Here is a 13,273-nt window from a genome sequence, read left to right as displayed (position 1 = left end):
TCTGTTTAAATTTTAATTTGTTCGTATATTCAGCCGGGGTGTGTTCAGAAATACTGACGGTGTAGCCCAGGCGCTGGATTTGTTTTCACTCTCGAGTGAAGATGGCGCTAGGATAAAAAAATATTTTTACCTCGAGTATTTGTGGTTAAATACAATTTATTGCAGCTAGAGCATTATAGAAACTGCGAATTAAACCATTTCTATCATCACATACAGTTAACCATGCGTATCCATCAATTTTATAACTTTTAATTTTTCAAAACATTCAGAACACGCTTGTACTTTGACACAAAACGTAATAAAGACTAGAAATGACAACTATTATCCGTAAAAACATCGAAAGAAACGCGAAAACACATAAAACGGAGTTATATTTAGGCTGACAAGACAAAACGTCACGTGTAAACAGCAAAAATAACGCGTGTAAACGTAAAATAACTTGGACCAAACGATGAGATAGCTTAAAAGACGTACGATTTAAATAAATAAACAGAATATGACGTATAAAACCGGGTGAATATAAAAGTTATAACGAAAAATATAACACTTATAGCAAACGAATTCTTATTTCACCCCTTTTGGTGTAAAAATGGATCTCATGTAATTTTTGATGATAGAAATAGTTGCTACCTTTAATTTAAATGTCGGTGCTACTTTAACCATAGATTTCCTTATCCATTTTGCTCTAGTACAATTTTCACCGAGTTAGCTTTCCAACCAATCATATTCCAGTACTGGAAAGCCAATCATCTCGGTTATTATTATCTATGGGTACCCAATCTATGTAATAAATTGTCAAAGGTCTATACATTGACATTCATGATTGACATTGAAAACAACACGGACAAAGAAGAAGGACAAGATGGCAGCAATTTGGTAAGAATTAAATTTTATTTATTATTTTCGAGGTATTTCCCTTTTTTTCTTTTCTATTTATTTCAGGTACTCCATACCAAAGAACAGGATTCGTCATATAAGGTAAGTTTGTTCATTTGTCGCATATTTATAGTTTGGTTTGTTTGTTTACTAATTTTTTTTTCTTTTTCAGCAGCAACAGGCGTCCGCAACAAAATTTCTTCGGAGAAAATTTCGTGAAATTTTCGAGGAAGAAACAAAAAGGTCGCCTGGGAATTAGATTTCTACAGGATTATTCAGTACGGAAAGTAAGAAAAATAGAATCAGCATTTCAATGTTAATATTTTAATTGGATATTTTTTTTTCTAATTGGATTTACAGCACAACCTTAATGGACTGGTTTCTCATGGACTAATAGAGCACGTGGTTGTAATTGGGAGGTAGAAGTTCCTAAAACTACAAACGGATACTCATCGTGGTGAACATTCTCACCCGGTGAAAATGTAAAAAAAATTCTCGGCCGGTGAAAAGTGATTTTTGGTTTATAATGAAACTCCAATCCATGCGGCATGGTTTTGGGACCAACAAAATAGTTTCTCTATCATTTTGGAATTGGTTGGACTAAATTTTCGTCCGTGGGGAGTAACCCATGTTATAAGCCGGGCTTAAATTAGCTTAGTAGTTTATAATCATAAAATAACTCATGACGCGGATAAAACTGTACAGGTAAGTGCTGTTATTTAATTCTATTAACTTGAGTTATACTTATTTGTTTTTTTTTCTTTTCTATACGCAGATAATTTAATACAGGCTCAAAGATTCAAGGACAAGTTATTTTAAATTTGGAAGTTACAATCGCCGCACAAGAACCTACCCCTATCTATGTTGCAGAAGTGGAGAGAAAAACCGGTGAGTGATTAATCATAAGTTTTATTTTAGTTATTTATAAGAACTGGCCTGACATTTAAAGGTCATATATTTGGTTTAAAAAAAAAAATCTAATATTACATTTAACAATAAATCATGCATAACTTAAATGATACCAGAAAAATGAATAGTTAAAACACAGTGGACTGGTATCATAGTTATAACGAACAAAAATTAAATAAATAAGTAAAATTCACGCATAACTACAATGGTACGAGAAAAATAAATAATAAAGACACTGGACTTGTATCAAAGTTATAAAGAACATAAAATTAAATAAATAAGTAAAAATTACTAAGTTCGAAAAAATTAAATAAAAGTAAATATCACAGATTTTGATTAAATTAAGTAATTAAACTAAACTTATACTAAATATCACAGATTATACTTTTTGTAAAACTATTAAAATAACTTATACAAATAAAATAAAAAAATTAAAAATATTATCACAGTATTAATGTTAGTACCTAAGCTATCAGTCGATTATAAAAAAATTAAAAATATCACAGGGCAAGTGATTAGTAACTTAAATCTAGAAATCACAGATGCTCATACTAATTACTATTTATAACCTAATATCACAGTTAGTTTAAAATAATTAAAAAGTTAATAAATAAATAACATTCAACAGTAAACATAAAATTACACATAACATATAAAATAAATTAAAGGCATGCAATAAATATATAAATTTAATACAACAAACATTTTTTTAATCTTTTATATCGACATCGTTGGGAAATTATTTCGACACAGGGTGTTTCGAACATGAGGTTTATTTTGTTTTGTTTTATTTTGTTTTTTCATCTCTTATTACAAAATTGTCTACGAATCGTGAAAACTTTTTCGAGTATTTTAAACGGCATTTGCGGATAAATATATAAAATTTGTTTATTGTTTGAGGTCTTTCGCGTGGAATATACCGATTCGTTTACCATTAAGATTTTCAAGTTCGTACATGTGATTGCCAACTTGTTTAACTACTCGGCACTTTATGTATTTTGGTGACAGTTTAGCCGAAAGATATTTTGACGAGTCGCTTAGTACAAAATTCCTCCGGTACACCTCTTGTCCAGGGATATAACGAACATTCTTAGTTCGGACGTTATATGTCCTCGCGGATTTATCGTTGGCCTTCATAATATTTTCGCGAATCTGATTCCTTATGCACTGCAATCGATTTTGTCGGGGAAGAGTTAACAACTCACTGTCGTCTATCGCGTTCAACTTTCTTGCTAGCTCATAACTACTACCGTGCATCATCATATTAGTACCAAATAAAGCATAATAAGGTGATACACCAATAGAGCTATGAACCGCACTCCTTAATGCACAAGCAATATCTCCAAGGTGGGAATCCCAATCTTTTTGATCATTTTTGAGGTATGATCGGATAGCTGCTAGCAATGAGCGGTTAACCCTCTCCGACGCATTCGATTGCGGTGCATAGTTCGCAGTTCTAAAATGTCTTATGCCATATTTTGAAACAAAATTTTGGAACTCTTTGGCACAAAATTGTTTTCCGTTATCGGAGTGGATTATGTTTGGAACTCCAAACATATTAATCACCTCTTCTTTTAAAAATTTTAACACACTAATCGTATCTGCCTTTCTTAACGCTTTCAACAAAACAAATTTGGACAAATGGTCTAAAACAACAAACACATATACATTTCCTAATTTTGACCTCGGATAAGGTCCTAAAAAGTCTATATATAGTTTTTCAAATGGGCGATTACTACAATACGAGGTCACGATCGGGGGACGAGATACTTGGTTAGACGCTTTACATTGTTTACACACACTACAATTAGAAACATAATCACGCACATGCACAGTCATATTAGGCCAGTAGAAAAACTGCCTGATACGGTTTAAAGTTTTCGAAATTCCACCATGCGCAGATTTCGGTGGATCGTGTGCCCTATAAACGATTCCTTCAGTTAATTCGGTTGGAACCCAAAGCAACCAAGAATGCTCTAACATTTCTTCGTCGCCTAACCTTCTAAAAGCTTTTTTATAGACATATCCTTCTTCAATTTTTAAATCGGGAAGTTCATTTTTACGCTCGTTTATAGTTTTAATAAGCTTTAAATATTCTTCCGACTGAAATTCTTCTGACTCTAAGTCAATCCACGGGGCAACATCTTCCAAGTCCAGAGAATCTACGTGTACCCGAGAAAGAGTATCCGGTACTACATTCTGGCTACCTTTACGGTGCTGTATGTCGAAGACATAGGTCTGCAATGACAAACTCCACCTTGCGAGTTTTCCACTCAAATCCTTCATGTTCATCAGCCATTGAAGGCTGGAGTGGTCAGTAATGACAGTGAAGTCCATGCCTTCGACATACGGCCTGAATTTCTTCACAGCCATCACCGCGGCCATACACTCCTTCTCGGTCACACTGTAGTTTCTCTGGCTCTTATTAAATTTCTGCGACATATACGCTATAGGGACTTCACCGTCCTCCTCGTCTCTTTGGAACAATACGGCTCCGATCCCCGCATCCGAAGCATCACATTGGATATAAAATCTTTTTGTGAAGTCCGGGTGCGAAAGAACTGGAGCCGAAGTCAAAGCACTTTTCAATTCCTCAAACGCCTTCAGTGCTTCCTCAGTCATTTTGAATTTTACATTTTTCTTGCCCAGCAGATCCGTCAGGGGTGCAGTCAGGCTAGAAAAATTGTATATGAATTTCCGATACCAGCCTGCTAAACCAAGTAACCGCCGAACCTGTTTTTGGGTTTTGGGAAGTGGAAAATCCACTATCGCCTCCACCTTACCAGGATCGGTTTTAAGCCGTCCACCACCAACTATGAAGCCCAAGTATTTCAACTCCTTGAAGCAAAACTTGGATTTCTTCATGTTGATGGTTAGATTCGCTTTGCGTAAGCAGTCGGCTACTTCGCTTAACAGGGCGATATGCGTCTCGAAATCCGGCGCCATGATAAGCAAATCGTCCAGATACACGAATACACGATCCCTAAGTCGTGCAGGAATCACCTTGTCCATCAACTGGCATAACCTTTGGGCTGCATTACACAATCCAAAGGGCATAACAGTAAATTGGTACAAGGGTCTTCCCGGTACCGCAAAGGCAGTCTTTTCCCTACTCTGTTTCTCCAACGGTATTTGCCAAAATGCTTCCTTTAGATCAATACTACTAATGTAGTATGTATCCGGTAGTCGGCTGAGAAGTCCCTCGATATGTGGAAGTGGATTAGCATTTTTCTTCGTCAGTGAGTTCACCTTACGAGAACTCAGGCAAAGTCTATTTTTACCTGGTTTCCGCAAGAGAACCACTGGCGAACACCACGGGCTTTCACTCACTTCTATAACGCCGAGACTCAACATCCGGTCTAACTCTTCATACAAAATGGCTTGTATCGCTGGAGAGACAGGGTAGTGACGCTGCTTCACAGGGAGCGCATCACCAGTATCTATGACGTGCTCCATCAACGTCGTCTTTCCAAGACCATCCCGGTCGAAACATAAAAACTTCTGCTTGACTGTATCCAATCTGGCCTGCTGATCGATACTCAACTGGTGAGCGTTCAGCACTTCAGAATTTTCTTCGAGAGAAACACTACTAACTATTCCTGGTGCTAACTTGAACGCTTTCCAAAAGTCAACACCTAGGTAGATCTCTTGATCCAAGTTAGGAACGAGGAAAAACGTGAGCTCCTCTTCTTGGTCATTATGACGAACTTTAATTTCGATTTTACCTTCTATCGACTGACTTTTACCGTCCGCCGTTTTCACTCCGGATCTAAATGGAGTTATTCGACAACCGAGCTCTTCGACTAGCTGCATACAATTTTTTCCTAATATGCTTACGCTGGCTCCACTGTCGAGCAAACCAAAAACTTCTTTTTCGCCCAATTTAATCCGGGCATAGGGTCGAGGGTCTGAGGATAAATTTAAAATCGAAGACATTTTCAATTTATTTGCTCTTCGCGCTCGGTATCTTTCCCTACATTTAAAAATTTCTTTAGATGGTATACTAATCTCACTATTAAAAATTCTCTCTTTGGCGCGTTCGTATTCTTGGAGACGGATATGTAACGGCCTTATTTGGAATAAGTTCTTCTCTTTTTCCTCAAAATCTACACTTATACATTCACCTTCACGTTTTAAAATTTTAATTTTTTGCTCTTCCCCCGGTGGAAGAGTTTTTAAACTAGTTTCTTCCTTTGCAGTTCCAACACTCAAGAGTGGAAGCATCAGCCTGTTTCCGAGGAGGGTTTTTCGAACGTGTCTGACCAAACTGATTAGCCGCTAGTCGTTCCTCCGAAGGCTGGTATTCATCTTCATACTCCAGCTCGTTCACACCATACCTAGCTGAAGGCCTACCAGTTGGCTTCGGCAGTTCACTATCCTTCTTCGGAAACGCAGCTTCTACTTCCTTGCAAACATGTCTCAGCTGATCAAGGGAAAAGATTGCTTGAGGGAAAACCAAATTTCTTAATTTGTCGTTGAGGTTTCGTTTTAATACCTTTACTATATCAGCTTCTGGAATTGCCATTCGCAACTGGTACCTCATTTTGTTTATCGCTACGAAGAATTCCTCACTACTCTCGTTCGGATTTTGTTTCCGTTTTATAATATTCCGTACGATTTCTATATCAGTAAGGGGGTTTTGGTATCGGCTTAGCAAAGCTTCTTTTAAGGTTGGCCAATCTAAATCTTTGTCTCCTTGGTACTGCCAGAACCAATCTAATGCCGGACCCGAGAGCAATTGGTGGAAGTCTCTCAGTACCTCCTTCCAAGGAGACGCATGCCGCTTCTGCTGCTGCTCTACCCTAACCACGAAGTTTTCGACTGTCAGGTGGTCCGACAGGCCGTCGAACTTCCCTATACCCCACTTATCTAACCTTGTTGGAGCTCGATATCCAGAAGTCATAAATGGACTTATAACTGGAGGTGGATAAGGGAAAGGTGTAAATGGAGTTTGATAACTCCCAAAAACTGGAGGATTGTACTGCGGTTGGAAAGGTATTTCCGGGGTAGTCGACTGAATTGGATTATTTCTACCTTGACGCCCTACTGGTACAAACGCACTTCTACCTTGATCAGCTAAGGGATTTGCATACACTGGTGGTGGCCCTGCAGGAGCAGGGTTATAACTTGCAACTGGTGGTGGAACTACGTGGAATTGATTTGACGTTGGTGGTTGTTGACTGTGAGTCGGTACACTAACAGGTGGAACTGGCATCGCCAAAGTTAGCTGTTCTAGAAAACCACTTAATTGACTCTGTATACCTTCGCTAATGGCTCTCTCCACATTCTGCTGCAACACTTCCTGACAGGTAGATATGCTTCTTGCTATTTGTGTTTCTATAAACGAAGTAACATTATTTGGTAACACTTTCTTTTGTCTTGTTTTCTGCAGGGTTTGACTTATGCTATCGAGGATACCTCTCGAACCTTGGTTGTTATGGATACCTGTAGCCCTATCAATATCTACTTGACCTTGAGCTTGCCTGACTGTGTTGTCTGCCCCCGCCCCACTAAGATCACTGTAAGTTGGGGTGGTTATCGAGTTAGTATTACGACTAACATTTGGATTGTTGGTACTTTGACCATTTGGATTCGTACCATTACTATTAAGTACGTTGGGATTTGGAACATTTGGAACTACACCGCCAGCACTGCCTATGTTTTGAGAGGAGGACCTAGTTTGCCTATCAGTAGGTGGAGGTGAGTGTAGGACTTTGGGCCTCGCACCGGTGTTATTATTTTGTATAGCTGATCTTGTAATTCTCCTCTCTTCTCTTTCAGCCTCTTGGAGCATTCGCTGTATGCGTTCCTCTTCTTCTTTATTAGCGTGTGCCATTTTGGATTTTTATTTCAACGGACTCAACAAGGATATCGAAATTCAAAAGTGAAAGTGGTGAGTTTTTGAAACTAATTAATCCTAATTTTACCTTGTATTATTTTATTATTTTCAAAAACCAAGAAAAAACGAATGTATTATAATAAATAAATCTAAATAAGATATTGTAACAAAAAAATAAATTAATTAACAAAAACTGTAACCTTTTACCAAAAAAAAAATAAAAAAATGTTCTTACTGTTCAAAAAACAAACTCTAAATTTTGAAAAATGAACAAAAAAATTAAATTTATGTAACTGTAACAAGAAAATAATTATCAAAAAAAATGAATATGTAATAAATTAACAAAAAAAACGAAAAATGTTTGAATAAACGAAATAATGAATAAATAACGAAAAAAAATTGTGAAAATAATAAATATTGAAAACTATTTAATGATTTTTTTAAGAATTTGTTTTAATAACTAAAGAAAGATTTTAAAAAAATCAACTGAACAAAAAAATTGATTAAATAATGAAAAAAACTTAAACTACAAAAAAATTAAAGTATTTTCCAAAACCAAAAAATGAAATTTGAAAAAAAAAATCAAAGAAAACGAAATTTTTTTAATAAATAAATAAGTATTTAAAAAAAAAACTTGAAAAACAAACAGAAAATTGTACCTAAAACTAAACGAAAAATAAATAACAATAATTTTCTAAATTCTTATGTTTTTGAAAATCTTAAAGTACCTTTTCCTTAGAAAAAGACTTAAGTTTTATAAACAAAATAGAAAATTTAAAGTTTCTCCAATTGCAAACTTTGAAAATACAAAAGATTGAATTGAAGAATGACGAAACTATATTAACTTGATAAATGAAACGAAAACTTAACTAAGAAAACAAAATAAATTAACGAAAACTAAACTTTCAAAAATTTCAGGAGTTTCTAAAAATAATTCAAAAATTCCTTTTTTTTCAAAAAAAAGAAAAGATTTCAATTAGAACTTAACGAAAAATGAGTAATTTTCTTAATCTTAGTTTAATATTTTTTTCTATTTTCAAAAAAAAAAACTTAAACTTTTAAGAAATTTTTTTCTAACAAAACGAAAATTCAAACAAGAAAGAAAAACAAAAACTATAAACGAAGATCTAAATCAAAATTTTGTAATTTTTGAAATTTAGATTTAGAGATATTTTGGTAGTATTGTATTTTTGTATATTTTGTGTTTTTATTGCTCAGTATTATAAAAGATTTTTTTGTATTTTAGTGTATTTGTGTTTGTGTATGTACTAATACTTCAGTAGACACGTATTATTTTTTTCTTTAAAGTATTTTTACTTTTAGAAATTGTTTTCTAAAAGTACTTGACGAGGTTATAACTTTCAAAAATAACTTTAAGAGTTTTAGTAATTTTCCAAAAAAAAGAATATTAGTTTGTAGGGTTTGTTTCTTACGAATACGGGGTGCTTCAGGTAGCTTCGAAGCGAGATGATACGATCCTACTAACGATATCTCTAAAAAAAAAGACTTCAGACAGACGAACTAAACTCCCTTGAGATGACAATAATTTTGGACCAGAACTCTATTAGAAACACTAACAAATCACATTACAAAGTTTTCCTAATCGTTCCCACAATCCTAGACTGTCTCAAGGACCTTGTCTAGAAGACATGAAACGACTAGTAAAACTCGACAAACAATATTGAAAGGATGAAGGCAGACTAAAATTCAAAACAAACATCACTTTCAAGTAGGAATTCACAAGACTATAGGATAAGAAAATTGAAAATTAGAAATTGAAAAGTAAAATGTATTAGGATATGATTAGGGAAAAACGATACAAATTACGTTATCTGTTGCTACTGCAAGTTCATGAAAAACAACGTCGCAATACACCTAGGTACATCTCTGGGATCTTCCTGGTGCAGACTTACGTGTTTTCAGAGACTATGCAGCAACAAGAGATAAACGCAAACAAACACTAACCGCAGTCACTGTGAATTTTCAAGAACTCGTCGCGATACACCTAGGTATGTCTCTGGGACTTTCCTGGTGCAGACTTACGAGACTTAAAAATTCACAGTAAGTTTGGTTGAAACTTCACAACATAAAAAAACTGAAACTAAGACTACAAAAATCTAAGACAAGTGCCTTAGACGTTGGGCGCCATTTTGTTGCGAGGCAAGAGGAGCGGAGGAGGTGTAGTTAGGTCGGTAAGGTAGGAAATAGGATGAGGTAGGAAATTAGAAAAGGAAGTGTTTGGAAAGGAAAGGAAGGAATGCTAAGTTCCGGAGGACGTGGCCTGCTTGCGATGCACGGCATAAGCTCGCCGGATGGGGGGGATCTTGCCCCCGAAACTTAACCTCACCTGCAAACAAAAACATAAATCAGGCCGAGAGCAAAAATCGAAAAAAACCGTTTTTGACAGATGTGACAGCAGACGGACTATCATCATCTCAAGGGCACTGCGGATGTTGGTGCAGTGTGGCCTATACCCTCCCAACCATGGAAATCCGCGGCCATGTTTGAATTCCCCCAAAATGGTGGATGATCGGTTTCAGATCATATCATCTTCCCTGAAACTCCGCTACCGTGGCACCCCTGAAAATTTTCTTCAAGTACGCATGTTCCACCTCTGGGAACAGATAAACAATTTCATTTCCACTTTTAGGGCGTTAAGAAGTTTCTTTATTTAAACGTTTTCAGGCAAAATGAATTTAAATTACGTATATCTTTTAAACTATAATAAATATACATTACTTATTCTATTAAACGTAAATATTTAAAAAAAAAAATAAACAAAATTAAGAAAAAAAATTAACAAACGTTATAATATAACAAAAAAAACAATATAAATTTACACTGTGACTTCAAAAACTCTTCCCAAAAACAATGTCGAAAACTGCCACAAAAAAAATATAGGAACACCCTTTTTGGGCCCTTAGACTCCCTAAAAATTCGTACGAAACAAGGCACTAATTCTCCCTACCCCTAAAGAGCTCTGTGGAGGTAGCTGAAAAAGGCACTTCAAAAACAATTATAGGAACTCCGACGACACTGGAGAAAACTTTTAAAATCACTTTACATAAATCAAAAAAAATAAGAGAAAAAAAATATATAAGATATAATGAATGGACTGAAACTTCACGCCTTGATTTATACAATTATGATAGAATTATAGGACAAACACAAACACAAAAAATCTCCTTCTCGATCTGATAATTTGATACGGGTTGATTTGTGGAATTTTCCAAAATAATCCTTCTTCAAAAATTCTTATTTGCTTAAAAAAAAAACTCACTGTGACCTGGTTTCTTTTACTAATTTCGTTTTTCTTTGTTTCAGGATCTTTTCTTGGGGATTAACGTTGCAGCCAGCTGGGACTCTATAAGGACGAGGTGCTCCGGTGGACGGGCGGCTCGGATGGCTGCGTAAGAGCTCCGACCTCTTAGATTGGAACCTCAAACCACGTCCTTTATGTGGCTTTCGCTCGCCCAGATCCAAAATGATTAACCGAAATTGACCACAGTTCAGGCAGTAAGGATTATTCAAATAAAAGAAACCAGAAAATTTTTTTATAATAAAAAAACGTGCGGCGGTCCAGTTCTAAGATGGATATCTTGGACCGCCGAAAATCAACCTAGTAATTTTAACATCTTAATATTTTTGTATGAACAAAAAAAAATAAAAATTTCCAAACTCACCACTTAATTGTTATTTTAATTTTTCTGTTTTACGTTTAAACGTCGTAGAGTCAAACGACTAAAGTACGGAGAGTCTCCTATAATGTCCAAAAAAAAAGGACACGCAAATAAAAAAAATATTCACAAAAAAAATTAACATTAATACACACCACAATTTTATATAAAAGAATTCCAATTTTGTTTGCCTTTTAATTTGGCGATTTAAGCACTTTGAATTTAAAAAAAAAAGTCACTACTTATTATATGGTGGTGGTTTTCTTTTCTTTATTTAAAAAAAATATTTAAATTTTCACCACTTAGGTTGGACAAACTTCTTTGATAGAATGACGTGCAAAAATGTCAAAAGAAAATACATTTTCCATTTAGCTCGTCAGAGGGAGTAAGAGGGAGATGAGTATATTTTGGTATAAAAATTATTATCTAAGTTAGCAAAAAAAATTGAACGGTTTTCAATTAACTGCAAAACATCATCCGATTTTCATACTTTTACCTAAGCCATACATATACCATCATACAAAACCTATTCTTACGTCGATATATAGTTGTCCCTCTCTGTTTAAATTTTAATTTGTTCGTATATTCAGCCGGGGTGTGTTCAGAAATACTGACGGTGTAGCCCAGGCGCTGGATTTGTTTTCACTCTCGAGTGAAGATGGCGCTAGGATAAAAAAATATTTTTACCTCGAGTATTTGTGGTTAAATACAATTTATTGCAGCTAGAGCATTATAGAAACTGCGAATTAAACCATTTCTATCATCACATACAGTTAACCATGCGTATCCATCAATTTTATAACTTTTAATTTTTCAAAACATTCAGAACACGCTTGTACTTTGACACAAAACGTAATAAAGACTAGAAATGACAACTATTATCCGTAAAAACATCGAAAGAAACGCGAAAACACATAAAACGGAGTTATATTTAGGCTGACAAGACAAAACGTCACGTGTAAACAGCAAAAATAACGCGTGTAAACGTAAAATAACTTGGACCAAACGATGAGATAGCTTAAAAGACGTACGATTTAAATAAATAAACAGAATATGACGTATAAAACCGGGTGAATATAAAAGTTATAACGAAAAATATAACACTTATAGCAAACGAATTCTTATTTCACCCCTTTTGGTGTAAAAATGGATCTCATGTAATTTTTGATGATAGAAATAGTTGCTACCTTTAATTTAAATGTCGGTGCTACTTTAACCATAGATTTCCTTATCCATTTTGCTCTAGTACAATTTTCACCGAGTTAGCTTTCCAACCAATCATATTCCAGTACTGGAAAGCCAATCATCTCGGTTATTATTATCTATGGGTACCCAATCTATGTAATAAATTGTCAAAGGTCTATACATTGACATTCATGATTGACATTGAAAACAACACGGACAAAGAAGAAGGACAAGATGGCAGCAATTTGGTAAGAATTAAATTTTATTTATTATTTTCGAGGTATTTCCCTTTTTTTCTTTTCTATTTATTTCAGGTACTCAATACCAAAGAACAGGATTCGTCATTTAAGGTAAGTTTGTTCATTTGTCGCATATTTATAGTTTGGTTTGTTTGTTTACTAATTTTTTTTTCTTTTTCAGAAGCAACAGACGTCCGCAACACTATCAGTCTAACTTCTTTTACACTCAAAACACTAGAAAGGTTAATCGATATACATATCCGCAGTTATTTAAGACCGGAGACTATATCACCCTTTCAGCATGCATATACAAAAGGGAGAAGTGTAGAGACAGCTTAACACTGTGCAGTCAGAACAATAGAAAAGTCACTTGTGGTTAAAGAATATACCCTCGCAGCATTTCTAGACATAGAAGGAGCATTCAATAATGTTCATAATAGTGCAATTGAAAAAGCACTCACTGATCTTAAAATAGAAGACACGGTGATAAAATGGATCGTGTGCATGTTGAAAAACAGACAAATAAATAGTGAATTAGGTGGGTCACA

General features: G+C 35.0%; 2 long non-coding RNA genes across 2 annotated transcripts; one reads left to right on the top strand and one right to left on the bottom strand.

Annotated features, from left to right (window-relative positions):
* The first annotated feature begins 220 nt into the window (after positions 1-220).
* Positions 221-11,062, top strand: LOC129905989 (uncharacterized). The gene is made up of 5 exons (XR_008770690.1): positions 221-978; positions 1,049-1,163; positions 1,237-1,581; positions 1,652-1,764; positions 10,949-11,062. It is a non-coding gene; the product is annotated as an uncharacterized LOC129905989 (long non-coding RNA).
* Positions 11,063-11,132: 70 nt separating this feature from the next.
* On the bottom strand, positions 11,133-12,438 carry LOC129905994 (uncharacterized). Its single transcript, XR_008770696.1, has 3 exons — positions 11,457-12,438; positions 11,308-11,384; positions 11,133-11,243 (listed from the first exon to the last, which is right to left on the bottom strand). It is a non-coding gene; the product is annotated as an uncharacterized LOC129905994 (long non-coding RNA).
* Positions 12,439-13,273: the final 835 nt, after the last annotated feature.

Source organism: Episyrphus balteatus, chromosome 1 (genome assembly GCF_945859705.1).
Source record: "Episyrphus balteatus chromosome 1, idEpiBalt1.1, whole genome shotgun sequence".
NCBI lineage: Eukaryota > Metazoa > Arthropoda > Insecta > Diptera > Syrphidae > Episyrphus > Episyrphus balteatus.
Note: the sequence above shows the minus strand (reverse complement) of the source record. Positions and strands in the feature narration are given on the sequence as shown.